The sequence below is a fragment of the Manis javanica genome, chromosome 12 (genome assembly GCF_040802235.1).
Source record: "Manis javanica isolate MJ-LG chromosome 12, MJ_LKY, whole genome shotgun sequence".
Lineage (NCBI taxonomy): Eukaryota > Metazoa > Chordata > Mammalia > Pholidota > Manidae > Manis > Manis javanica.
The window spans coordinates 6,925,600-6,951,039 of record NC_133167.1 but is presented as its reverse complement, the minus strand read 5'-3'; the positions used below and the strand labels follow the sequence as shown (position 1 = coordinate 6,951,039).

At 46.1% G+C, this 25,440-nt stretch overlaps 1 protein-coding gene across 5 annotated transcripts in view; it reads left to right on the top strand.

The window, feature by feature from the left end:
* Window positions 1–25,440, top strand: part of DIS3L2 (DIS3 like 3'-5' exoribonuclease 2) — a 369,779-nt gene that overhangs the window by 292,583 nt on the left and 51,756 nt on the right. The gene's annotated exons all lie outside the window — the stretch shown is intronic.

Sequence of the window (25,440 nt, the reverse complement as noted above, 5' to 3'; positions counted from 1 at the left end):
AGAGCCTGTGTTCTGCGTCTTCTCACTTACGTTCCCTACCTAACCCCAGAGAACTGTCTTTCCCTGGTCGCTGGATGCTGTGGGGAATCCCTAGGTGTTTGAAAAATGAGTTGACAGCAAGACTGGCTGATGGAGCTGTTCATCAGACCATTGGCAGAGTGCAGCCTCACAGAGATTTCTTTCTCTGAGCCTTTCAGCTTGAGCAATCTCAAAAGACTGTTTTAAATTTTCTAATTAAAAGATTTTATTTCATCCCACCTTTTGTTATAAACCTCTCTAATGCTTCTCAGCAGGTATTGCAACTAGCTTCTGCCCTGGGCCTACCAATAAGTTAGCAGCTCTTGGAACAAATGGATCATGATCCACTTGTGTTGGGGCATCAGGGTGTCTTCTGGAGCTCTCGTGCCCCTCCTTCCCTTGTCTGGTCTCAGGCCACCTGAGCAGACCAGCTGCTCCTGCATGCTGATGGGCAGGCATTAGGCAGGAGTGGCTGCTGAAGAAGACAGCAAAGCTGGTGGGAGAGGGACCGGCCAGCGGCATGGGAGATAATGGAACATCTCCTTTCCTTCCTTCAGTGAAATCACTTGTAGGGGTGCAGACCCACTAATTCTCACTCACCACTGTTTGCCTGGTTGTCAAATCCAAGGATGCTTCTCAGTTCGTGCTTCCCGGACTTCTGGTCCTGTAGTTGTCCCTTTGAAGTCGCCTTCTGGTTCTCTGCTTATCTTTGTACATATCCCTGCTGGTCCTTTTGCAGAAGCCTCTTCCTCTGCTCACCCATTTAGGGTTGGCACCACCCGAGGCCTGCCCCATCCTCTTTTTGTTCCTCCATCCATACTCCCTTCCTGAATGAATTCTGCTCTTAGGATTTTAACTACTAACTAAATGCTGATGATGCCAAAATCTCTCCCTCCAGCCCTGCCCTCCTTCCCAGGCTCCAAACAAGCCTCTCCCCGCACCTTCTTGAGCTTTTCCCCTGGATGCCCATGGTCATCTCAGACAGTGCCCATCACCCATTTTCCAGGACACAGTGGTCAGTGCCCATGACATGCCACACACACAGGCTCATGCTCCCTTCTGCCTTGGCGGGATCCCACCAGAGGAATTGTGTGTATCAAGGGTCAGTCCTACCACTTATTCCCAAGTCTGGTTATGCCAGTTATACATGTTGCTGTAATTATGCAGTTTAACTGGATATTAGATCAAATAAGAGCATAAAAAAGAAAGCCGTCATTTCTGTGAAAACCAAAATTGTTTTGAAGAACTTGGTAAGTATGGAATTTCAAAAATTCTGCTGTTTGGGCATGACAACTACAAAAGAGTAGGGGGACAATCATAAAATTCAGAAAGAATTCTGTACTCAGATAGTTTTAAAAATATCTAAGTTCTTTTATAGGAACAAAAATCATAAATTATAAACAATGAATTATGAGTATAGCTTTTTAGAAAATAGTATGTAAAAATCCAATTAGCATACTCTTAAAAGCTTTATATGTTAAAAAAACCATTGAATGAATGTATGTTTTTATAAATTAAGTTAAAACAAATGTTTGGTTATATATTTATCTCTTCCCCACGCCACCTCCTAGAATAACTAACCAACCACAGCTTCAGGTGCATCAAATGGGAGAGTTTCTGTTACGATATTTGAAAAACTGTGCCCCACCAGCTTGTTATAAGGTTTGATTGAATTAAATATGTGAAATGCTCTGAAACAATAGGAGACTGTTAGATGATTTCCACTCACGTTAGGAGGGGTATGGTAGTCATGGTAGGAGAAAAACCACAAATTGTTGATTGATACTGATCTGCTGGCATAAATTAGAATCAGAACTTTATTGCTGAAAATAACCTTAGATATTTACACCTCAATGGCCCTCTCACTTTGTAAATTAGAAAGCTCAAGCCCCCAAAGATTAAATGAATTGCTTAAATGCAAGAAATCAAGATAGCTCACTCTTTGTTCACTTTTCTTCCATTTACATCATGCTGACTTAAGAGAGAAAAGTTTCCTTCAAAGTGAGAGGAAAAAAGTCCTCAAAAGCCCTATTTAGGTTCCAGTTAATTAAGGTTTGAAAACAATGGATATACATCCTTGGAGTTGATTCCTTGGTTCCCCAGAAAACAAGTGTGTGGACCCCAGCTTTGGAAGGAAGAGCACATCAATCTCCCACAGCAAGGGATGCTGGCGAGAGCCTTTATAAATCAGCTGAATGACCCCATTCAGCAGTCGCTGCATTTGTTCTCCTATCCTCTCCTGCCTGCATTTGCCCCCACAAAAATCCATTTTTCCTTGGTGCTTTTGGCACGGCCTGCTCTTTAGAGTAGCTCTCTCCTGCTTTGTTTGCCTCAGTTCACTATGTCCACATTTTGGTGGCAGTCCTAAAAAAAGATGTCCTTTCACACAAGAGGCCCTCTGAGAGGCCTCTATGTGAAGGGACACCGTCCATGTCACACAGTATGCCCCTGATTGCAGAATAAATCTGCTAAACTAGAAGTTTCATCTTTCCACAAAGTCAGTTTACCATGAGGATCTTCAGAATGAGTGAGGTGGCGGGCACTAACTAGTATATACCTACTTGTCAAGGACAGACTGGTTCAGAGGTCATAGCAACCATAGGAATACAGAGCAGCTTGACCATTGGGAGGTGGCAGTCAACAGCTTAGAGCAGAACCCGCAGCTGAGATGGTGCGCCCTCCACTCTCAACCTCCTGGGCTGGCTCCAGCCCCCTGGCGGACCCCTGCCAGCCGTCCTGTCTGCTTACCCTAGTGTGCTGACCATAGCAAGCTCTCTGGGTACTGTGATGGGAAACAAATTGGGAAGCACTGCCGTTGAGGTTGGATTACCTGCTCCAAATATCACTTTTACCTAAAGCTCAAACCTAATTCGAAGAGATTCTGTTTAGCTCAGTGAAACAGAGAGTGCAGGTGCCAAAAGCATTTTTTGTGCTCTTTGGTTGGGTGAATTGAATAATATCCCTTCCAGGAGTTTCTTCCCATCTTCATGCTTTCTGCTACTATGTTAATTCTAGAATTTAATACAAATGCTTGTTTTATTGTAACATATGCCACTCCTGTTTCTTAAGCATAAAGGGTCCCCAGACTTGTTTGCTTCTGTAGTAAAGTAATCATAATGGTTTGTAAGCATATGTGAATCTCGGTCTTTGGCAAAGAGGGACTGTGAGAAGCCCTCACGCCTCCCTCTGGTTCTTGCGCATGGCTTAGCCCTGCCTGAAAGGCCTTGGGAGTGTGCACAGCTCCCTGGCACTTCTGTTCACGCTGACAGAAAGCCTGCTTCCAAGCAGCCTCCCCTCTGTGGAGGAAGATGACACTGCCTGACTGTGATCTGATAGGGCCTGTGGGAGCTCTGTGTCTTAGCCACTGCCTTCCAAAAGGACCGGAAGGGAGGGTGGCAGGGTGCTAAATAGAACCCCAAAACAAAAACATCTTAGGGAATACTGATTGTATTCAGGAAACTACACCTATAGCTTTCTGGGGCTTTCTCTCCAGCCCAACATTCCTCAGCCAGGTGGTAGCACTTAGAGAGAGGCCACCCTCTCTCTAAGGAAAAGCATGCTGGCCTGCAGGAAGCCACCCCTTCTTGGGTCCCCCAGCAGGTGGTCAGGGGATGTGAAAGGCAACTGAACCGTTGACTTTCTGAGTTTAGAGAAAATTGTAGTGAAGAAATTTTGATATTTCCATCTTCTTAGGCAAATTCCTCCAAACTAAAGGAGCCTTTACTAAATTCTCAGCTGCCTCTTATATGAATCCCAACTGGCACGGTTTTGAAAGTTCAGGCAGTTCCTTTGAGTGGACTTGATTATAAAGATAAACCTGTCGGTGAAATAATTTTTAAATACCTTGGGACCCAAGCTGCTGTGGAATACTATTATGAATGACCTTGGCCTGGCCCAGCCTTTAAGTCAAGGGTTGGAAGACTTTCTGTGAAGGGCCAGTGTCTTGCCAATGGGTTTCAGCCCCGGGCAAGTTCGCTATGAATTCAGTGTGACCAAAGAAATTGACAGCAAAATGTTCTTAGGGTGAAAGGGTTATACCCAACTTTATTTCCAGGTGGCAGGTCAGTCACTAGAATCCCGTTCACTCAGAGCGATTCTGCATGCAGCAAGCCAGTCTCTGCCTCTGGGCCCCTCTGTTTGCACAGCCGTCCTCTGGGCCTCTCTGCACAGTCATCCCACACAGCCGTCCTCTGGGCCTCTGTCCTCAGTGCTGCCACTCCTCCAGCATCTGCTCTGCTCTCCTGCAGCCTTGCAGCTCTGCCAACATATTGTGCCTAGAGCACTGGGTGGAGCTCTTTATACAGAGTCAACAGCCATGTATTGCCCACAGGTGTGCAGTGAGCTAGTCAACCAGGGCCAGGTGAGAATCCTGGCCACAGGAACTCTTATTTTATCTACAGCCAGATAGTAAATATTTGGGGCTTTGTGGGCTGTATGGTCTCTGTCTTAACTACTCAACTCTGCTGTTGTAGTGTGAACACAGTAGTGTGAACGCAGCCAGAGGCAGGCAAACGAGTGAGAACAGCTGTGTTCCAATAAAATTTGAAGGATACTGAAATTTGAATTTCACATAAGTTTCGTGTCAGAAAATAATATTCTTCATTTGATTATTTTTCAGTCATTTAAAAATGTAAAAACCATTCTTAACTCATGGCTGTGCAGAAGGCTGGCTTTGGCCTGTGGCCCATGGTTTGCTGACCCCTGCTTAGGTGAAATTCAGCTCGCAGCCAGCTCGCAGCAACTCATCATGACTGCTCTGGCGAAGCAGGCTGGGTAAATGGGGAACAGTCAGTGCTAAGTTAGCCCTCAGGATGGTACCATGCAATTAAGTAAATTATCCCTTTGATGAGCACCATGCTCAGCAGGTCCAGTTGGAGGCCAGAAGTAGAGGAATGAATCTGTTTAGCACCAGTTAGTTCTCTTATTCTGTTTACAGTCAGGTAGCTTTAATTAGCCTGAAGCCAAAAAGCTGTGGTTCTAATTTCCCACCTCTGCGAGCTTGGCATTCTCTTCACAGTTAGGTCTCATCCCACCTACCCGATGTCCCCGAGCCCCTCCCTTGAGTGCCCAGCCCACTTGCGGAGATGCTGGCTCTGCCATCTTAGGGTGTACACCGCAGCAGAAGTGGGGTCTGCTCATGGCAAAACATGGCTGTAAGGAAGCCGTATGGCATTTCTCCCTTGCTCTACTCCTGTTGCTATAAGGAACAATATATTTTCTTGAGTCATGCATTTAAAAATTATAGTTCAGAATGTTTCTTTTGCTTCTCTCCAATGTAGTGGTTTTCAGGAAATGAGCTTCCCAGCTCTCTGCTGTTTAATTTTTGTACAGTATGATATTTGGTGCAAGGTAAGTAAGACGGGCAGATTCACCCTGTCTGGCTCTTCCTTGGTCTTATTATTTTTACTATCACTTACGTACAAGAGTAAGCTGTTGATTAGGTGGTTGGATATGTTTGTAGAATCGGTCTCTATTTTCTTAGCCATAGAGGCCTTCATTCAGCACATCTTCAGGAAGCAGCCACTGGTTACATAGTATATGCTAAGTGCTGGAAATAAGGATGAAGGAATAAGACGCAGTCCTGGTTACCAAGTGCATAGCGTAGTAAAGGAGCCAGCATACACAGAGAATTAAAAGTGTGGTGACAGCTCTCCCAGAGTGCCACAGACTGGACTGAAGAGACCTGGCTCAGTCGCAGAGGGCCAGGGAAGATCCCTGCAAGGACCGTGTGTGCACTAGGGCTTTTTGAAAGGCCTGAGGGCATAGGGAGGGCATTTCAAGCAAACTGCTGGTACGGGCATGGAAGGGGTTTGAGAAGGCACATTTGGGCAGTGGCAGATTGTTCCAGATTGCGTAGTGTTGATGCAAAGAGGAGTAGCTAGAGGACAAGGCAGAGGCCAGACCTTGCAGCCTGCGGGAATGAGCTGGGGAGCCATGGAATGATTTGAAATGTGAAAGTGACATGATCAGGACTGGGCTTTAAGAAGAGCTTCCTGACTGCAGTTCGGAGCGCGGACTGAGAGAGGACAAAACAGAGAAAGTGTGTAATCCACCAGAGAAATGGTGACAGCCTGGCCTGGGACAGAGCCTAAGGGGTGAGAGAAAATGACAGGAGAGGAGAAAAATCCAGGAGAGGAAGGAAAACTGGCAAGCTGTGACAAATAGGCCATTTTGATTGGATGTGGAAGGGAGGGGGGCAGGGAGGGAGGGGGAGGCGAGCAATCAGGTTTCTGGTTTAGGCACTTGGGTTGACGTAGTACCGCGTCCTGACCAGGAAACACCTGGGTAGGAGAGTTGAGAAGCAGCTGTTGAGTTTGCGGAGCCAGCTGGAGACAGACAGGTAGGAGGGAATGTGGGAGAAGCACTTGGGCATAGAGGCCCGGGGTGACTGGGAGGGCCGGCCTGCAGGCGACCGCCCGCAGCACCTGCGGGGTCCTGACTCTGGATGGAAGAGCAGCCGCGTGGAATTAGGCGGACAGGAGAGGGTGAGACACGTCCGACTGTCCCAGTTCTTGGTTAGGCCCCTCTGATCCCCTTTTTTTCCTAAGAAAGGAAACTTTATGTCAGATTATAAATGAGGAAGTATATTTTTATATTTGTATAAAAGTATGTAAGTATATTCTAATATTATAACTTTAGAAAATGTAAGAGTGTAGAGAGAAACTCAAAGTCACCTATAATACCATCACTCAGAAATAACCACTGCTAATACTTTGGTATATTATAATTCCTTATGAATTTCCCCATACCACTTCATGGCAGAAGGGAGAAGTGGTTAGCATAACACATACAATTTTTATACTCTGCTTTTTAATATTATAGAATAAGTTTTTCCATGTCATTCAAAATCCTTCAAAAACATTATAATGCCAGTCTAATATTCCATCTTATGAATATAGTCTTACACATTACCACGCCCCAATTGTAGATTATTAGATTGTGATTTTTTTTTGACACTATGAATAATAGTTTTATGGCCTGTGTGCATAAATATATGCCCTGATTTCTAATTATTTCCTTAGGACCATCCTGAAACTGTGATGATGGGGTCAAACATATAGACATACTTAAGAATCTTGAAACATTGCCACATTCCCTTCTAGAAAGGTTGTACTAGTTTACACTCCTTCCAGTAGTTGTGAATAAGGGCACCCGGGTGGAAACACCTGTCAAGAGTCCTTTGACTGCATGGGGTGTCTATCTGTCCGTCTCTTCTTTCTTTCTCTCAAAGTCATGTCTAGGTCTCCTGAAATGTCCCAGTGACTGTGGTCTTGGATTACTCCCTCATCTCTCATATTTTATTATATTTTCATGAAGTCTTTCCTACAAAGAGTACAATGTGTTATCCCATAGACTCTTCCTGTTTGCAGGTCCTAAAACTGAAAATGACTGAGAGAGGTGGTTGAAAGCAGCTTGCTAAACTTCCTAAAGTGGAGGCTGGAGAGAGGCCTCCTGCAGCAAAGTGAAGTCCTTTCCTCTCATCAGCATTGGTGCACACCCGTTATTTGTGAAATGGTGCTGAGAAATATTGTTACATTTTCAGATCCTCAGAGACACTGGTGACTTCACTAGCTTTTTTTGCTGCTCTTACCTCCTGTGTGTAATAGCTTTTAGGAATTGTTTAGGCTGACTTGACGGGAATAATTTTAAGGAAATCCGGTTGAATCAAGACTAAAGAGCAGAGCGGCTCTGTGAAATCTGTGTCACTATGAGAATTGCTGTGCCTCATTTTAGGGTAGTGATGAACAGTACAGGGAGGTTTCTACTGGAAGTTCCGGGCTTCTATTTAAATGTTGACAGGCCATTACTTCAGCCATTGAGACACTTACAGCATCAGTGAGGCTTAAAGAATATCTGCTTGTATTTCATCCTCCTATATTTCCAAATTACCAGTTTCATAACATATTAGCAAGTTTTTCACTCAAATGTATCCATCTCATTTATAAATAAATCTACAGCCAAGAGTGTGTGTTCTTTTGAGCCACTCAGCACCCAGGTTACCTTGGATGGCCCCTGTGGGGGGGGAGGGGAGTGGCTGAAGCAGCACGAGCTGCAGGTCTGGCTTCAGGAAGAACATGGAAGCACAGGAATTCCCAGTCTGGGGACCCCAGAATTTCCTTTAAGAGAAGAAAATTGATTTAGCTATCATACTCCAGTTTCATGGGCAGGTAACCCATACTAATGCATCCCAAGGCATGAACAAGAGACAGACTTGAAAACTTGACCTAGTCGTATACAAGTAATACTAATTACAGCCACTTGTGTGAGCTGATCACTGTTTGTGGCTTGTTAACATACACATAAAAACTAACTTGTATCATTAAGTGACAGAGTAAAAACTTTGCTGAGAACCTTATTATTACAACCCTGCCCTCCACATGTGCTCACTGTCCTTTTAGGCATGACACATAGTCATTTCCTCATAATTTTCAAGAATTAGAAGGAATATGGGTAGTATTACTCTGGAAGTTGTTAAAAATACACTCAGACATGATCTCCAGCCCTCACTGGACAGATACTTCTTGAGTTCATATTGTGTTACAAGTATTGCCCCAGTTCTCTGACGGAGCCTTAGGCAGCAGAAGACAGACTTTCTATCCTAAAGGTGCACAGTGGATTTGCGAGGAACTCTGTGTACTTGTAAGAAACTCCAGTAAGACAAAGGCAAGGAAGGGCATCGCCAGTTACACAGGCTGCAGGACTACCAGACTTGGTGGCCATAGGATGGGATGGGATTAGCGAGAGAAGGCTAGCACGGGCAGTGAAGCCCTGTTGAGATTCAAGGGATGTATTCCATCAACTCCTCTCTCCTCTGAGTTCTGAGGCCACAGGGAAATAAACACACAAGTCCAACTGCAATCAAAATATTCCATGTATTACTGAGAAAGTTTGGGTTAGAGAAAGCAGCTTGAGCAGGTTCAAGCATCTGGAACAGCCCCGAAGTTAGTATTGTAAAAAGAAACTCTGCTTGGAGTGATTAGCGGGAGCAGAAAGTAGCCAGAGATGGAGAGAAGTGCGCGCCTTAGCAGACGGGGGGCCCAGGGATAGCCCCAGTGCGATCTCTGCTACTAGCTGCCCCCCAGTGTGGTGGCTGTGCTGAGGACCAACAGCTGATGCTTCTGCTCCTGGTCAGAATGGCCAGTGCAGATCCTCAGCAGAACTGTGAAGACTGCTTTTTATATAACTTTAGAAAGAGAACCTGGCTCCTGCCCTGCTTCTAGAAGCTTTTCACTTGCCTTCTGGTTCTTCCTGCTTGCCTCTACCCAGGCTCATCTCTTACAGAGGTGAAAAGCTGCCTCACCCGCCCAAACCTTTTAGTTTCCGGGAACCTGAAGATTGAAACTCCAAATGCTGCTGCAGAGTCCTGCACTGGGTAGCCAGCCCATCTGTCCTCCCACTTAGGGTCCCCCTAGCATTTCATTTATGCCGATCACCACCTGTCTTGCTCACATTGTCACATTGCCTTGTCATTTCCATTTTTACTTCCCTGTCTCCATCTCTGAGACTGTGACCCTAGCCATAAGGACAGCATCATATTCATCTTTGCACCTCCAGCCCCTGCACAATACCTTTTTTTCTGGGTGTTTCAGTGTTTCTAAGCATCTCCACATACTGGTCTCTTTAAAAAGGTGATGATATTTGCTATCTGGGAGAAGCTGTAGAAGAGAGGAGTATTTATATAAGAGAAATAAGTGCATATATTAAATCCTGGAGGTTTCTCCCCTTTTGAACAAAAGGGTTAGGTGTTTGATTACTTGCCAGGGCATACAGGGTTTAGAACAGGGCGAAATGAGGACTTTCTGAGGGTGAAGCTGCCTGGACAGGTGTGAGGATCCAAGAAGCTTTCAGCCCCCCAGCGGGCTGGCAGTGCTTCTAAGGTGTTCCTGGGCACTTCTGTGTTCACCTCTATGTCCTCAGACCAAGCCGTGCCCCTCTGGGAGCCTGGTAGAAAAAGCTTTCCAGAGGAGAGCAAAGAGACCCCCAGGGTGCCCCCCTGGGAAATGAGATGCTTAGGCTTGTCAGGGACCTGGCTTGCCAGAAGGGAAAGGTGGGTGAGGCATCAAATTCCCAACCTCCCACTTGGAAAGATTCCGCATGGGGTGAACTCATATCAGCTGCCATCACCGTCCCACATGACAAAGGTGGAGATGATTTGTGTACCCCAGTGGGGTCCCCAGTCTGGTGCTGCCTCTGAATTTTGATCAGAGCCTAGTTTTGCTTTTAATGGAAATGATTTCCACAAGACAGAGGTTCTGTGTTAATTGCTGCTGGACCATCTGAGGAGGGAAGGTAACTCACATCACAGTCAGAGTTGAGAATGTGCCCAGATGACTCAAACTTAAGTTCCTAGCCTTTCCAGGGGACAGTGATATGAGACAAAAGGCTCTCATGCGGACAAGAAGATATATAATAAACTGCTGGGGGCCGAGCCGGGTAGTGGCTGGCACTGCTTATATCTGAGATTCAAGCCTTTCAGGGTAGTGGCCTTGACAGACAGGCAGATCTGGCTCCTCCAGGCCCTGTCTTTCAGGTACTTATGCTCAGTATTAGGAAGCACTTGAACTCTCCCTTTTCTGTTCACAGGATGCTCCGCACATCCTCACCCTGCCCCCATGTCACACCCACGTCACTCGAATGTGAGCCAAACAGCTACATAAGAGATGTGGAATCTTTTGACGCTAGTAAAACCTGCATTGGGGAAAAGGGAACCCTTGCAGCTGATCCTTAGATATCAACCGTGACTGCTGCTGGGGGCAGGCCCAGTTGAATTCAGCTTTTGTGGTTCAGTGAGCCAGGGCCCTTGCATCTGTCCTATTTGCTATCTGTCCTAAACACCACTGCTAGACTGTGTCTCCCCAAATGCTGCATTCACGTGTCACTCAAGAATCTGCACTCCCATGAAGCAAATTTCATGGACCAGTAGAATTCCAGTAATACCCTGGGACAAGATATAAGATTGCTAGTTTTTTATTTTGCTAAACAAGGATATTTTCTTTAAAAGCCAGTTACTGTCTACTATCTCCATGATTTTATAAATGAAAACAATTTGCACCAAAATGAAGGAAAGACGTAATTTCACAGGATGGGGAAGTCTTTTACATTGACTTGATTGAGCTTTCTGGAAAACCTTTTTCTCATTTTGTTGACTCAGACCAGCCTTTGAGAACTGCTGGATCGCTCCATCAGATCCAAGCGCCTCCTGGCTTTGGAGGCCCTCTGTGATGCGGCCTGTGTTTGATGTTCCCGTTTCCCACCAGGCCCTGCACCTTGTTCGCTTGTCCTTCCCTGCCTCCATGTGGCCTGGGCCTCTACTTGCTCCCCCAGTCCCACACACCCCACTTCTCCGGAAGCCTGCTCCCGCAAGGCTGCCTCCCCCTCCAAATATTGCTGACCTCCTTTCCCGTCTCCGCTTCTTAGCGCCTGATGCAGTTCTTCAGAAGTTTTCATTCATTTCATTTTGTAGTTCGCTTCGTTACTCCCTTCCTCTCCCCCCTGCCTGCATTCTTGAGTATCAGCTTGTAGAAGAGAGAAACCTACTGCAACTTCTTTCTCACCCATAAATCCATGGTGTTGGCACAGAAGAGGCATGCGAAAAGCTGTTCCCAGCCCTCCAAGTGTCACCCGAGGTCAGTGATGCTCAAGGCTACCAGGCCCATTTCACAGTCCAGAACGTGCAGATGTGGTCCTGTTATTCCTTAAGAAATTCCCACACTTTTAAAAAATGGTACTGTTTATTTTGTTAACTCCTCTTCCGTTCCCATTTTAAGTAGCATATTGTAGACATTTTTTAACTAAAGAGCATTTAAGAAAATGTATTTTGTGACTGTAGAATATCCCTTTTGGCTTATCTTTTTAATTTCCCACATCTTTTTAAATATCTCCCAGGTACAGATACTGTGCTGGGTACTGGGGACAAAGCTAAGACAAGAGAACATGGTCCCAGCCCTCAGATTAGCTTCGTGGAGGAAATGGAGACACAAACAGAACAAGGGGAAAGCCCGGTCAGCATCCTGATTCTGAGCTGGAGTGTGGAAGGGGCTGCTTTGGTGTTCTACATGAGAACGCTAGCTCTTGCTTCAAGGGGCTTCTTTAAAAGTTGATTAGAAACAGGGTCAATCTGTTTAAAAAGTTTTCTCCTAAACAAAATAGAAACTAGCATTTGCTGTAAGAAAATGCTAGAAATGATGAAAATGAATTAGAAATTATTCAATCGCCCCTTGAATCACGGCCCCCCCTCCCCCGGGGTAAAGGAAATCTGCGAGAGTACAGACCCAAAGGGCAACACCCAGGGAGGGAATCCCAGCAGGTTTCTTATCTGCTTGTCAGCATTAAATTGGCAATCTCCTAAATAAGAAAATCTGCTAATGAATAACAGTCTATTGCATTTGAAGTACAGTTGAACAGAGAGCTATTACTGAGTTCTAAGAGCGTCTGCTGGACCATGAGGCAGTTTGAAACTGATTTGCTCTAAATCGCAAGGAGCTCTCCCCACTGCTTCCCCTGACCTCCAGCCCAGCCAAGTGCTGAGACTTAGCCCTTCCTACCAGCCAAGCTCCCAGTGCTGCCTGTCTCTCTGGCTGGCCTGCAGCAACGTGCTTCTGAGCTCAGGCAGAGTGGGAGCAGAGCGCCCCGCGGAACTTCTCCCTGTCCTCTGCCCACCGCTGGCCAACTTCCTGGCCTGGAGTCCTGACTCTCTGTTGCTGAGGGCTCTTTCTTGGTCCCTGTGGAGATCTGTCCTGTTTGCTCAGGGGCCAACCTCGAACTACTTTTTGGCACATGCTTTCTGCTCCAGACTGCCTCAGGCCCAGACTCAGTTCACCTGTTGCCACCAGCTTCCAGTCAGTGCATAGCTGTAAACCCTGCATCAGACCACCTGGGTTCTGATCCTATCACTTAGCTGTGCAAGTTTAACTTTTCTGTGCCTCAGATTCCTAAGATAATAATCAGTAAAATGAGATACCATGTCCCTGAGGTAACAGTTGATAAAATGGAGATGATACTAGTACCCCTGCCAAAAGGACATTGTTAGGTTAAATGAGTTGTACCCATAAGATGCTCAGAACAGTGCCTGAGCCTAACACTGTTAGCTGTGTGACCAGATGCTAAGAAAGGCCCCATTTCTGTCCTCACAAAAGAGCCATCTAACAGGAAGAACCCAGCAAGGGCAAATAGTACTAGGGTGGTGGCCTCCAGTGGCCATGGGCTAGAAAAGCTTACCCTTGTTTGTGATCCTTCAAATGGGCCTGGGCAGAGGGGGAGGATCTGAAATGGAGGTGCAGGTGAGGAAGGGTCTTCTCCTAGCTCCCCAGGGAAGCAGCAGGGAACCACTGGGTGTGTGGAGGGAATGCAGCAGAAAGTGACCCCACTGGGGCATGAAGCACTTGGGAGTTGGTACTGGATTCGTTAACGGGATACCCTGCAAGATCTGTGAGCAGGTAAGGGAAGGAGTAACTGGGAGTGGGCACGTCATGCTCTCAGTTACTCGAATAAGAGATACCGAATATCCCATTTGTATAATGTCAGATAATTTTCCAGAAAGTTCAGACTAAATTAGGCTTTTCCCAGCAGGTAACAATAGTACATTGTCACTGCCTCTCACCAGATTGAGAGTTTGTGGTTTTATTTAATCTTTGCTAATATGATATATTGGAAATGGTGCTTTATGATTGTTTTGACTTGCATTTGTTTTACTGCTTTGGGATTGATTAACTCTCGAGTCTCCTCATTCCATTTCTCCGAAAGGGCAGATTTTGTATACTAGCACTTACAATCTCCTAACACCTTAAGCACTAGACCCACCAGCCACATTTTTAGCCAGAATTCCTTTTTCCTTTAGTAAGATATTATTTACATACAGTAAAATTCACTCTCTTTAGTGTACAGTTCTGCAAGCTACACATACCACAATCAAGGTACAGAATACTGTGTCATCCCAGAAAATCCCCGTGTCCCCCTTTGTACTCTGCTCCCCTCCCCTCCCCTCCACCGCTGATCTGTTTTTATGGTCCTATAGTTTTGCCTTTTCCAGAATGTCATACCAATGGAATCATATGGTTGGTAGCCTTTTGAGTTCAGCTTCTTTGACATCAACATCATGCATTTGATGTTCATCTATGTGGTTATGTGTATCAGCAGTCATTCCCTTCTATTGCTGAGTAGTATCCCATGGTATAGATGTTCCACAGTTTGTTTATCCATTTATCAGTTGAAGGGTATTTGAGTTGTTTCCAGTTTGGGGTGATTATGAATAATGCTGCCATAAACATTTGCCTACATCTTTTGTGTGTTTTCATTTTGCTTGGGTAAATACCTAGAAGGGGGAGTTGCTCGATCATGTGGCAAGTGGATATTTAACCTTATAAAAAACTGCCAAACCAGAGTAGCTATACCATTCACCAGTAAGGTATGAAAGTTCCAGCTTCTTTACATACTTACCAGCACTTGGTAGTTAGTTTTCTGTTGTTTTGTTTTTTAGCCATGCTAACAGGTGGTAGTGGTATTTCATTGTGGTTTTAATTTGTATTTCCCTAATATTAATTTCATGTGTATATTTGCTGTCTGCATATCTTCTTTGGTGATGTGCCTGTTCATATCTTTTGCCCATTTCTTAATTGGATTGTTTGGTTCTTATTACTGACTTTTGAGTGTTTTTATGTTTTAGACATAAATCTATCAGATATGTGATTTGCAAATATTTTCTCTCAGTCTTTGGCTTATCTTTTCATTCTCTTGTTTCTTCATTCTGTCTGGCTTGTCTTTTCATACTATTTTGAAGAGCAAAATTTTAAATTTTGATGAAGTCCACTCTATCAAATTTTTCTTTTATGGAGTGTGCTTTTGGTGTCTTAATCTAAGGAATCTTTTGACTAACTCAAGGTCACAAAGATTGTCTCCTTTGTTTTCTTCTGGAAGTTTTAGTTTTAGGATTTACATTTAGGTTCTCCACTCTTTTTTTAATAATTTCCTAGGCCTAGAAGTTTCTTTTGGAAAACAGTTCCAATAACAGAGATGGGCATACCTGAGTAGATTTGGGATGGAGTCGGTCCTGGAAGCCTTGCCAGGCATGGTGGCCTCCAGGAGCCATCTGAAAAGGAGGTGTGAACATAAAAACTGCCTGGTGAGTAGCTTTTAAACAGATATGAGGCTTCTCTGGCTTCAGACTTGGCATAAAAGTGAAGATTATATCTTAAGGGAGGATGATAAGAGAAGAACCTCTAAACTTTCGAGATAAATCCTTCTGACTGCTGCACAAAGTCAGGATGGTGAATGGTGCCAAGCCCAGTACTTTGTCAATTACATGCAAACACCCATGTCAGTGACTCACCCAATCATGCTTTAATCTCAGAACTGAGAGGCTTTTAAAAATTATAGTCAACAAGGCAGTTATGACTGCCTTTGGAATTGGGTTTTCCTCAGAACAGCTGGAGTGTAATTCGGTGGGAAGAAAGCCTGATGTGGGTGAGAGGCCAAGGATTGCTTGCCTGGGAAGGATGTGCAGCTAACATTTGATAGAAATCTGTGAAATGGCCAACCTCAGCCAAGCTAAGTAGAGGCCTGCCATCTTTCATCCATGGGAAAATACACTACAGCAAAAGGATTTGGAAAACAACATTGATTATCAGCTTTGTGTCAGTCATTGCAAGACTGGCAAAACACAGCCCTGTCTCCAAGAACACATGGTCTGGAACATGCTCTGTGCAGGGTTCTATGAGCTGGGAGAAGATTGTTCTTGTAAAGGAGAACAGTTGAGAGCAGGCTGGGAATGGCTTTTCCAAGGATGTTCCAGGCAGAGCAGTGTAGGTGTTTGGTATGTTCTGCGATGTGCCAGCTGTTAGCATGGCTGTGTCGTAGGGAGGGTTCTTCGTGGCTATGGGAGATGCTACTGGAGATGTAACCAGGGTCTGATTTGGATTACCTTGTTTGCTGTGCCCTGTGATAATGAGTGTTCTCTTGAATTCAGCTTGGTGCTGTTGAAGCATTTACACACGGAAGTGTTGGGTTGGGACCTGCTTTTTAGAAAGATCTCTGGCAGCTTTTTAAAGGAGAAATTAGAAGGGGTCAAGGTAGACATCAAGAAATCCAGTTAGATGGCTGTAGCAGTAATCCAGGTGAGACCTGCTGGGAGACACAGATAAGATACTGAGGAGGTGGAATCAGAACCAAAGAACAAAGGGAGTGCATCTGGATACTCTTGGGCTTCTGCCTGGGCAGTCGGGGGGTTGTGGTGCCACCCAGGAGAGTGCCCCCTCCCCGGGAGGAAGAGCAGGCATCAGTCAGGGGCCCTCTGAGCTTGAGGACATTGGGGCCATCTGGTTAAAGACACCCACAGGGAAGCCAGCCGCACAAGTCCCCTGTGCCTTTAGTACCTGCCACGGGGTCTTCCTCTCTTCAGCACCAGAAACACATGTGCCTTTCAAAGTATAGTCAGCAGGACCAGACACTACATAGGAAATCTAATGAGAAAGAAGCTGGGTGTGCACACACAGGTGTTGAGGGGCAGCATGTGACACAGCACGAAAGCCTCTGTCCCCCACCATGAGCCAAGACACCAAGTGCGGGCTTCCCTGAGCGTGGAGCTGGAGGAGAGTGGCCATCCGTAGCCCTCTCTTCCCTCCCTGCCTCCCTCCTTACCTCCTTCTCTCTTCCCAGCTGAGCCCTTCTCATTTGTTTAAAAAAAAGAGTGAATTCACTCCCAGTCCTTTTGAAAACCAGTATGTCAGTGATAGATGAGGCAGTATTCTTTAACTTCAAAGGCGAAGAACTGAGTGAGTGACTGTGGGCCAGGGCAGTTGAAAAGTCCAAGGGAACAGGAGACACATGGGGTGACCCTGCCATCGGGAGGAGCGCCCTCAGCCCCACCCCTGCTGGTGCCATGCAACAGCACAAACAATAGCACTTTCAATAAATCATGAAGGATCCTGAATACCCGTTTTTGTCCATTTTCAATGGGCCTCAGACATATTGCTTAAGATATAGCCAGACATTTGTGCTGGGTTCCCAGCTACTCAAAGGCTCCAAGTTGAGTGCTCTCTTGACTATATAATGGAGCCGTTGCACATGTGATTTGGGGGAGAATTTTTTTTTTCAGATTTCCATAGCTAGTCATAGTGAAGATGACCTCATGGGTAGTGCAGGCCCTTGTCGCTCTTCGCACATCCAGCCTTTGAGTGATGCTGAGCTTTGTGGGGTATCCATGCAGCACCTAATTCAATCACACATCTGACCCCTGCCTCTTTCTGGCACCAGCCCCTTCTCTGTGCTCAGTGTGCCCCTGGGAGCCTCCGCATAAACCCTGGCTGTCCTCTGGAGACATTCTGTGCTGAACAGAGCGCTCTTGGCCCTTTCTCCTGCTCTCGGAATTCTAGGCCCCCAAGCGAATCTGGCACAGGGAGTGCCCCTGCTCTCAGGGTGGGTGCGCGTGAAGACGCCTGTTGGAAGTGCCTCTTAAAAGTCCCCAGTCATCTCCACAGTGGAGTCTTGGGAAGCAAAGGGAAGAATGGCCTGGGGTCATTTAAGGGCTGACTTGGTCATTTCCTTAATCGCCTGTGACCGTTAAGAGGCTCAATTTCTATAAAGAGGCACAGAGGCTTCCTTGGCTTGTTATAAATAATAACAAACAGAATTTAGGGAGCACCTGCCCTTGGCCAGGTGCTTTCATGTGCTGCCTCACTTAGTCCCTAAACCTTCTACCCATTTTTACAGGTGAGGAAACTGAAATCTGAAGTAGGTAGCTTGTCAGAAAGCACATAGCTACAAGGGGCAGCACTAAGATGGAAACAGTCCTTACGCTGTTTAGTCTTCAAATTTCTCTTACTGGTTGTTGTTGTGTATTCTCCTACAGATGTAAATACTGGATCAAGTCCTACTCTTAGGATAACTTTGAAGAGCTATTTTAAAATACTCTATGATAGTAAACATAATGTCCTTCATGTAACTGTAGATTAATGATACCAAAATAAAATTTAAAAAATAATGATAATAAAATACTCTATGATTCCACTTATATAACATTACTGAATGACGAAATCATAGAGCTGGAGAAAGAACAGAGTGGTGTTGCCACGAGGCAGGGCTGGCGGGGGAGGAAGGAGGCCCGAGGGGATCCTTGTGGTGAGGGAAGAGGTCTGCGTCCCCATCACAGTGACGGTGACATGCATCTCCTCGTGTGACCGAATGACACAGAACTAGACAGACACATTGTGCCAGTGTTAGTTTTTTGGATTTGATATTGTATTATAATTATGTAAGATGTAACATTTGGTGGCAATGAGGTAAAGAGTATACTCAACCTCTCTGTTACTATCTTTGCCATTTCTGTAAATATAGAATTATCTCAAACAAAAGTGGGTTTTTTTATGCACTTGTGTGGGCCACCAGCTTCACACCTGGGAGGAGGCCAGGTGTCACTCAGCTCAGGCTGCCTGCTGTCAGAAAGCAGCCCACATCATGAAGCTACAGGTAGCCTGGGGAGAGGGGCAGAGCACAGAGTAGAAGAGGGTCCAGATTTTAGCCCGTCCGGTGTCTTGGTGTTTCAGGAAAGTACCGAGCTGAGAGCCTGGGCCCTGGGCTCCAGTGGCGGGGCTGTGACCTGGGACAGGCGTCCTAACCTCTGTGAAGCTATAGAGCGGGAATGGGAACAACACCCACCCCATGAGGTTGTTAAGGGAACACACTGGTGTGCTTAGCAGAAAGTTTGTTGTGTAAAATTTGAGTTTACTCAACGAATATTGGCCATTTTTGTTGCCATAACCAGCATTGTTTTATTTATTCCTAAATTGTACCCTCCACTTTGTAGTCAGACCCGTCTCATACACATTCACAAAACAGTGCATATTCATTCTTTCTTCTCCAATTTTGGTCATTTATTCCTTCAACGTTTATTTATTGAAGGCCTACTTTGCCGAAGACTCTGGTAGGTGCTGGGTATATAGCGATGGACGTGACCCATGTGGTCTGTGCCCCAGGAGAGCTAAAGGTCTTGTTTTTTTCTTGTTACCTGGAATCTCCCATCTGTCTTTCAAATCCTTGCTGTCTTGCCAGACTCCCCTCAGACATCATCTACTCCATGCAGGCCATTCTACCAGATCCTTCTCTGAACTCTGATGGGTGGAGTCCGGGTGACTTAGTCTCGTCTGCCAGCCGGTCTGTCCTTTCTCCCCCTTACCACCCGTGGTGCCTGGCACACTGCCGAGCAGCACACGGAGCATGCTCAGCAAGTGCTCGCTCACAGAAGTGTAAAATGGTTAGCCAGAAGGACCCAAAGAGAACATCTCTCCTGAGGCTGTCATTGTACAGACGAAGTCATGCCTAGTGAGGGGCCCGTGACTTAAGTAGTAGAAATTGGCTCTGTGAGTCCCCAACCCATTTTTTTTCAATAAGATAATAATAGATCCTGTATTAATTTAGTTTTTTGTTGTTGTTGCTATTCTTTTCTTCTTTTTTCTTGCTGTCCAGTATTGTGAGTAGCTGACTATAGTGTTTCTTCTTTCAGCCTTTTGCAGACCCTGAGGGTGAGAAGCCCTTTGATCTACCTCTGGTCTCATTACTAACTAACCATGTCAACTGGAGGGCAGGTTCACTGAACTGGAAAATCAGAGCCAGCCTGTCTCTCTCCTTCTCACTTGATCTCACTTAGTGGGCTTACCTGGCACCGCCAGTCTCCGAGCACAGACTGCCTCTGGCAGGCCTGCTTGGGAGTCTGCTGCCTCCAGTGCGGCTTCTCCGCCTGAAGCTAGCTGGGCCCGGCTGCTCAGCCTCTCACTAAGGCTGTTTCTCTTAAATTCCTGTGGATGGAAGGGGCCCTCTTTGTTCTTTAGTGAAGCCTTGGCCAGCGAGCCTTGGAAAGCTGACACTCTGAATGCCATTTGCTGTCCTATATCTGTTAGAATCCAGAGGGGAGAAGTAAATTGTTGGAGCCCCGGGGCTGCCACCACTGTGCCCTGCTGATGAGAGAAGAAATAGCAAGTGTGGCCCCGGGGAAATGCACAGACTTTAGTCAGGTGGGTTTAAGTTCCATTTCTGCATCTGCCAGCTGGTGGCTTTAAACATCGCCTGACCTTACGTAGGCAAGGCCCTTAACATCTGAGCCTCAGTCTCCTCTCCTTTAAATTAGGAGTGGTGGTACCTGTACACGTGAAGTTCTTGGCACTGGGTCTGGTTGAATATGGACCCTGTATTCCTACTGCTTATTGCAGGGCCCTGTATCATCTGGAAATCCTTCATTTAATAACAGCTTGTGGGGAGTCACAGAGTAATCAATTGGGATTTCCCTATTGGAGTTTACAGTCTAGTTGGGACAGTATGATAGTTAAACAAATAGACAGCTGAGGTCATGTTCCAACTTGAAAGCACATGAGAAGAATTGGACCATGGTAGAATCAATATTCTTGCATCCAGACCATCAGAAGCCAGCCCCCTGCCAGCTCTAGCAGGTCACTGCAGCCTTGCCTTCCTGGGTGGAGATGAACAGAGAAGTTGCAGGTGCAGAGGTGCTGGGCAACCTCCACATTGAGACCTATGTGCCAACCTGGCAGGGACTTTGAGGCTTTCCTTCTGGGTAGTGAGCTTCATCTAAGGGCATACCAGCCTCCCTGCCTGCTGCCTCAGGGGAGACCTGGTCACCAGAGAATGCAGCCAGGGCTGCCTGTGATAGGACACCTGGTGTCAGCATGGCTGCCAAGAGCACCGCAAGTGCTGGCAGGGCTGCCAAAGCAGACAGATGAGGCTTTGAGGCATCACAACCTCCCAAATATTACTCAAGTTAAAAAATTGAACCCTATTATTGTTGAAATTCCTCAGTTTTAGAGTAATCACATTTGGAGCTGCTGAGTCCCAGTCAGCTTGTTCCAGTGCATCATCTTTTAAATCTTGACTTCAACTCATTATTAGAAACAACCACCTTATTAAATTAGGAACATGTATTAAGTGTCTGCCATGGGAAGGTACTGTTCTAATGGGTTTTGCCTCATTTAATTTTCCCGACTCTATGAAGTAGGTACTATTATCATCCCTATTTTACAGAAGAGGAAACTAAGGTACAAAGAGGTAAAGTACCTTGCCTGGGGTAAATCCAGGGTTCAAAACCAGACCGCCTGAGGAGGCTCTACCCTTTTCCGTACCGCGTGACCTCCCAGTGCTGGTTGTGGTTTATGGTACATCTGCTCAAGAGTAGAATGAACTTCCTGATCTAGCAAGGCCTGTGTCCCAGGCAAGAGGATTGCAGCAAAAGTGTGAGCTCTTAGGAGTGCTGGAAAAAGAGCTTGTCCAGTCTAATGGGCAGAAAGTTAGACCAGAGGATTCCCGAGGTCCCTGCAGACCGTGAAAGCCCTGAGTTCCAGCCCAGAGCCCCAGAGAGATTATATTAAACAAAGGTTAGGGGAAAACAAGTTTCTGGTTAATGAAAATGTTCCCCTAAGATTATTGTGAAACTTATTTTTTTAACATTTAACATTATGTCTAGTATCTGAAGTGATTTTCAACTATGAGATTATCCAAGGATTCTCTATTACTGAAGCTGATTTTTCAGTTAGCAAGGCAAACAGAAAGCCTGTTCATTTTCCTTCTTACTGGATCCTGGCCCTTCCTAATACCCTCCACTAACCTCTGTAAATTTTTTTGGTCTTTGCAGTTCATCTTAGCTGTAAACTTCTTTCTATGCTTTTTTAAAACTTTATAACACCTGAATGTTCTTTGGTTTTTACCATAATTAAACTGCTATTAGATACATTGTTCTATAAAGAAGATGTCTGTTTAAGATGTAATTATCTTGGCTGAGAATAGGAACCTCAGGTAACCTCAGGTAGGGGCCTCTGAGGTGTTCCTTCCAGATTGTTCTGAGCAATCCAATAAACATTCTCGGATCAACAGGCAATTTCTGACTAGATAGGGGTTGACAGTGATTTTCCTGCCAGGAGTTGATACTAAGCCCTCTGTTACAGATGGAAGCCAGGTTGCAGGAGTAGGGGAAAGGCGGACTGGCTGCTGCCCCGGGACCAGGAAGGACCTTAGAAGGTTGTCCTGGAATATGTTATCCAGACATTTGGCCTTGTCTGGGAAGAAGGAAACAGAATTAGCATTGAATCAAGTCATAAACTTTGACAGTTGCTCTTGGCTTCATAAGACAGCCTCATGCAGGAGCATTCTTCATTGCCACATCTCTTCCATTAAACCATCTAAAGATGTGAGTACCAGTCCTTCTGAAATATTCAGAGCTTCTCTTCTAACAGATGTAGCAGGGACTTATTATTGTGGGTGTTTTCTTCTAGTAAACCTAACAAGTATCCACATTCATCCATAAAACAAACCACAAGGATTACCTCAGAGGAACTAGCTCCATTTTACAGGTGGAAAGGCTAAGTCCATCAGAACCCCACCATCACCCGGAGTCTGGGAGAGAACAGAGACAAGGCCAGGGCTGCTGGCTCCCAGCCTGGGCTTATATAACTCCCCAACTCCTCAAGTCCCTGGAAACTGAGGCCAGTTCCTGGAAGATCATTCTGTTCTCTTCTGTTTTTTCAAGACGAGAGCCAGCTTGATCACTGGCTCTGAGGATTGTATGAAAACGTCCCATTTTTTTTCTTCCATAAACTGAATGCCTACCATCACGATCATTGTTTAATCAGGTTGTATTTGAACCTGCCTGGATCTCATACTTTTATGTCTGTTTGGCTTATATGTTGGAGAACCTTTTTTTAATGTATGCATACCCTCATCTATTTCCAAAAAGGATTTGAGAAGACTTACAACAAAGGAAATAAACAGTGAAATGAGTACAGTATAGACCAAAAATCAGACCCAAGGAAGGGAGGCAGAAGTAATCTGGCATCTGTAGAGTGAGCCTAGTGCCTGTGAGTGATCGTCATATTTTCTGATATCAATGTCAGAAAGGCAGGCCTTTGGAGGGAAAGCGCCATGAGGGCTCCAGCTGTGAGCAGGTTGGCCGCACATCCATGACACAGGCAGACTCGTTTGCCATGCTTTGTATTCAATGTTGCCATATTGCTCAGACACTTGAGAGGAAAAACGCAGCCCGGTGACCAGGTAAGGCCTGATCAGGGACGCTGGGGCGAGAGAGCTCCTGTTCTGATAACAGAAACACTGGGATGGAGAATGAGCTCTTCTGTGCTGGGCTCACCCAGTAGTAGAGGCAGAGGTGGTGTGGGGCAGTGGCCAACAGAGCTCTCCTGCCTGGCCTTCCTGGTGAGCAATGAAATGACCCTCAGCAGAGAGGCAGCTTGACAGGCAGGCAAGAGAAGCCAGGGCTCCTCTGTCCTGGGACAGGCTTGGGGACTGAGGCAAACCTAGGATGAGCCAAGTGTCACTTCAGAGGCCCCTCCTGAAGAGCTGCCTTCCCTGCGGGTTGACCAGAGCTCTAAAGACTGACGTGTTGCTTCTGAGCAAGTAAAACCTCAGCATTGAAGAATTCTGGTCCTATTGTTTTTAACCTCAATGAGAATAGAATGAGCCTCTGAAATAAGGTGCAACAGAGTCAGGAGAAGTGGCCTTAAGTGAAAACACAGCTGTGGGACTCACAGACGGTGCTGCAGGGAGGCGTCATCCAGGGGGATCGGCCAGCCTCACTATAGGCTTTCCAGCACTAATGAATCGGGAACTCCATGCTGAACAGGACTGAGTTTGATGGGTCCCTGTGCCAGCAGATGGATGTATTTTTCTTGAAAGGCCAAGGTGCCAGAAATCTCCATGATTACGTTACTGGAGCGAGGTTCTTCTTTGTGGTTTGTGAAGTTGAGCGTCAGGACTGCAGGATTCTCTTGCTCTTTCTCACTCTTATTTTTTCCAGGTCAGAACCAGAGCTTGGGGTGGGGAGGAAAATCCTGCTGAATGAGCAAGTTCTTTCTTAAAAAGCTCTCTCCAAGTCCAAAAAGACTTCAGTGAACTTAGGAGAAAGAAACTTAATACATTGCCATAGAATCATTGTGAACCAAGTGAAAGCCAAGTCCACAGCATCTTTGTCTTATAAAAGAAAGCAAAGAGGAGATGGAAAAAAAGAAATAATGCTTAGGAAATCCAAACCAAACAATGAAAACTAAAGAAGAAAAACTAAAGATCACCTCAGAGAATGTGAAGAGTTTCTTCTAATAAGATTTTTCAATTACAAAATCAAGGCTCAGGTAGAGGTGATTTGTGTCCTTTCTAAGTGTCATAAATGGCATACCTGAGATGTTTGAACTATGATGGGATTTACCACTTTCGGCTTAAGAAAGAGTTGGACACCCTGCAAGCCCAGTGGACTGTGAGGGAAAGAGCCGACCATGGAGCAGCTGGAGGCTTCCCAGGCTGGTCCTTGACCTGCGTTTGAACCTTGGTCCTAATAGCTAGCAGATTGAAGCAAGCTCACAGGCCTCCTGGAGAGCCCGTGTTGGTTTGAACTAGAGCAATCCTGGCCACAGAACTAGCGCTCTGCTCTTACCAGCTACCTCTCTCATTACACCCCTTTGGGAGCAAATCGGAGCCAGGCTCCCAGGTCCCCATGCCCAGGCATGGAGTAGCCGGCGGGCACCGTCCAGGCCATGGTCAGAGAGAGATCCAGTTGCCCTTCAGAGGTCATCTTGGAGCTACAGTGGACAACACAGGCAACTCCTAAACTTCCTAATGCATTTCTTGACCTTCCAAGGTCAGCAGATGTTTTCAAGAGCACCAGAAGCTCCGAGCTGGTATCTTCCTTAGCAATGGAATTTAAAGCCAAGTAACCTGTGCCTCATGTTCTCCAGGAACATGGCTGTCTGGGAATGCCAACTGTGCATCTGAGTGTATCAAAGCCTGATTTGCCCACTAGCCCAGGGGAACCTCTGGTACACCCCCCTCAACCACCTTTCCTGTCCCATCCCAGTACTTTTTTGCTTATTCTTATGAATGTCATTTGCCCATTGGCTTCACTGTGTAGACATATAGGGTCCCATTTCCTCTAAAAGTTACATTAAATGACTCAGTGGACCCTTCTGCTATCTAGCCTGGGGTATTCCTTCTTCCCCTTAGGTTTTCATGAAGTGTCTTCCTGGAGAAACATCTGAGAAACATGAAGAAGCCTTATATAGTCCTGACTCGGTCGCTGTTATTTCTCTCTTGTTGCCACCTCCAGGGAGAACGGCCCTGCTGCCCTCCCTCGCCACCCCTGCCACCACCCCCAGGGCTGAGGGGCTGGAGGAGGGCCTCTTGCAGGCCCAGCAGCCCCAGCAGGGCTTTAGCCCACATTCCCAGAGCAGATGGGGAGGGACTCTCCTTTCCCAAGGGTCCTCGCCCCTTCCACTCCCCAGTGCCTCCACTCACCCACACTGCCACTTTCTTGGGGTCCACCCTGGAGCAAGAGGGCTGGCCCAGAGGGGTCCTGGCAGGGGTGTCACACTCCAGCTGCCCCGAGCCTGCCCTCCTCTGTGATCTAGTCTGCAAGTAGAAAGCTCTTCC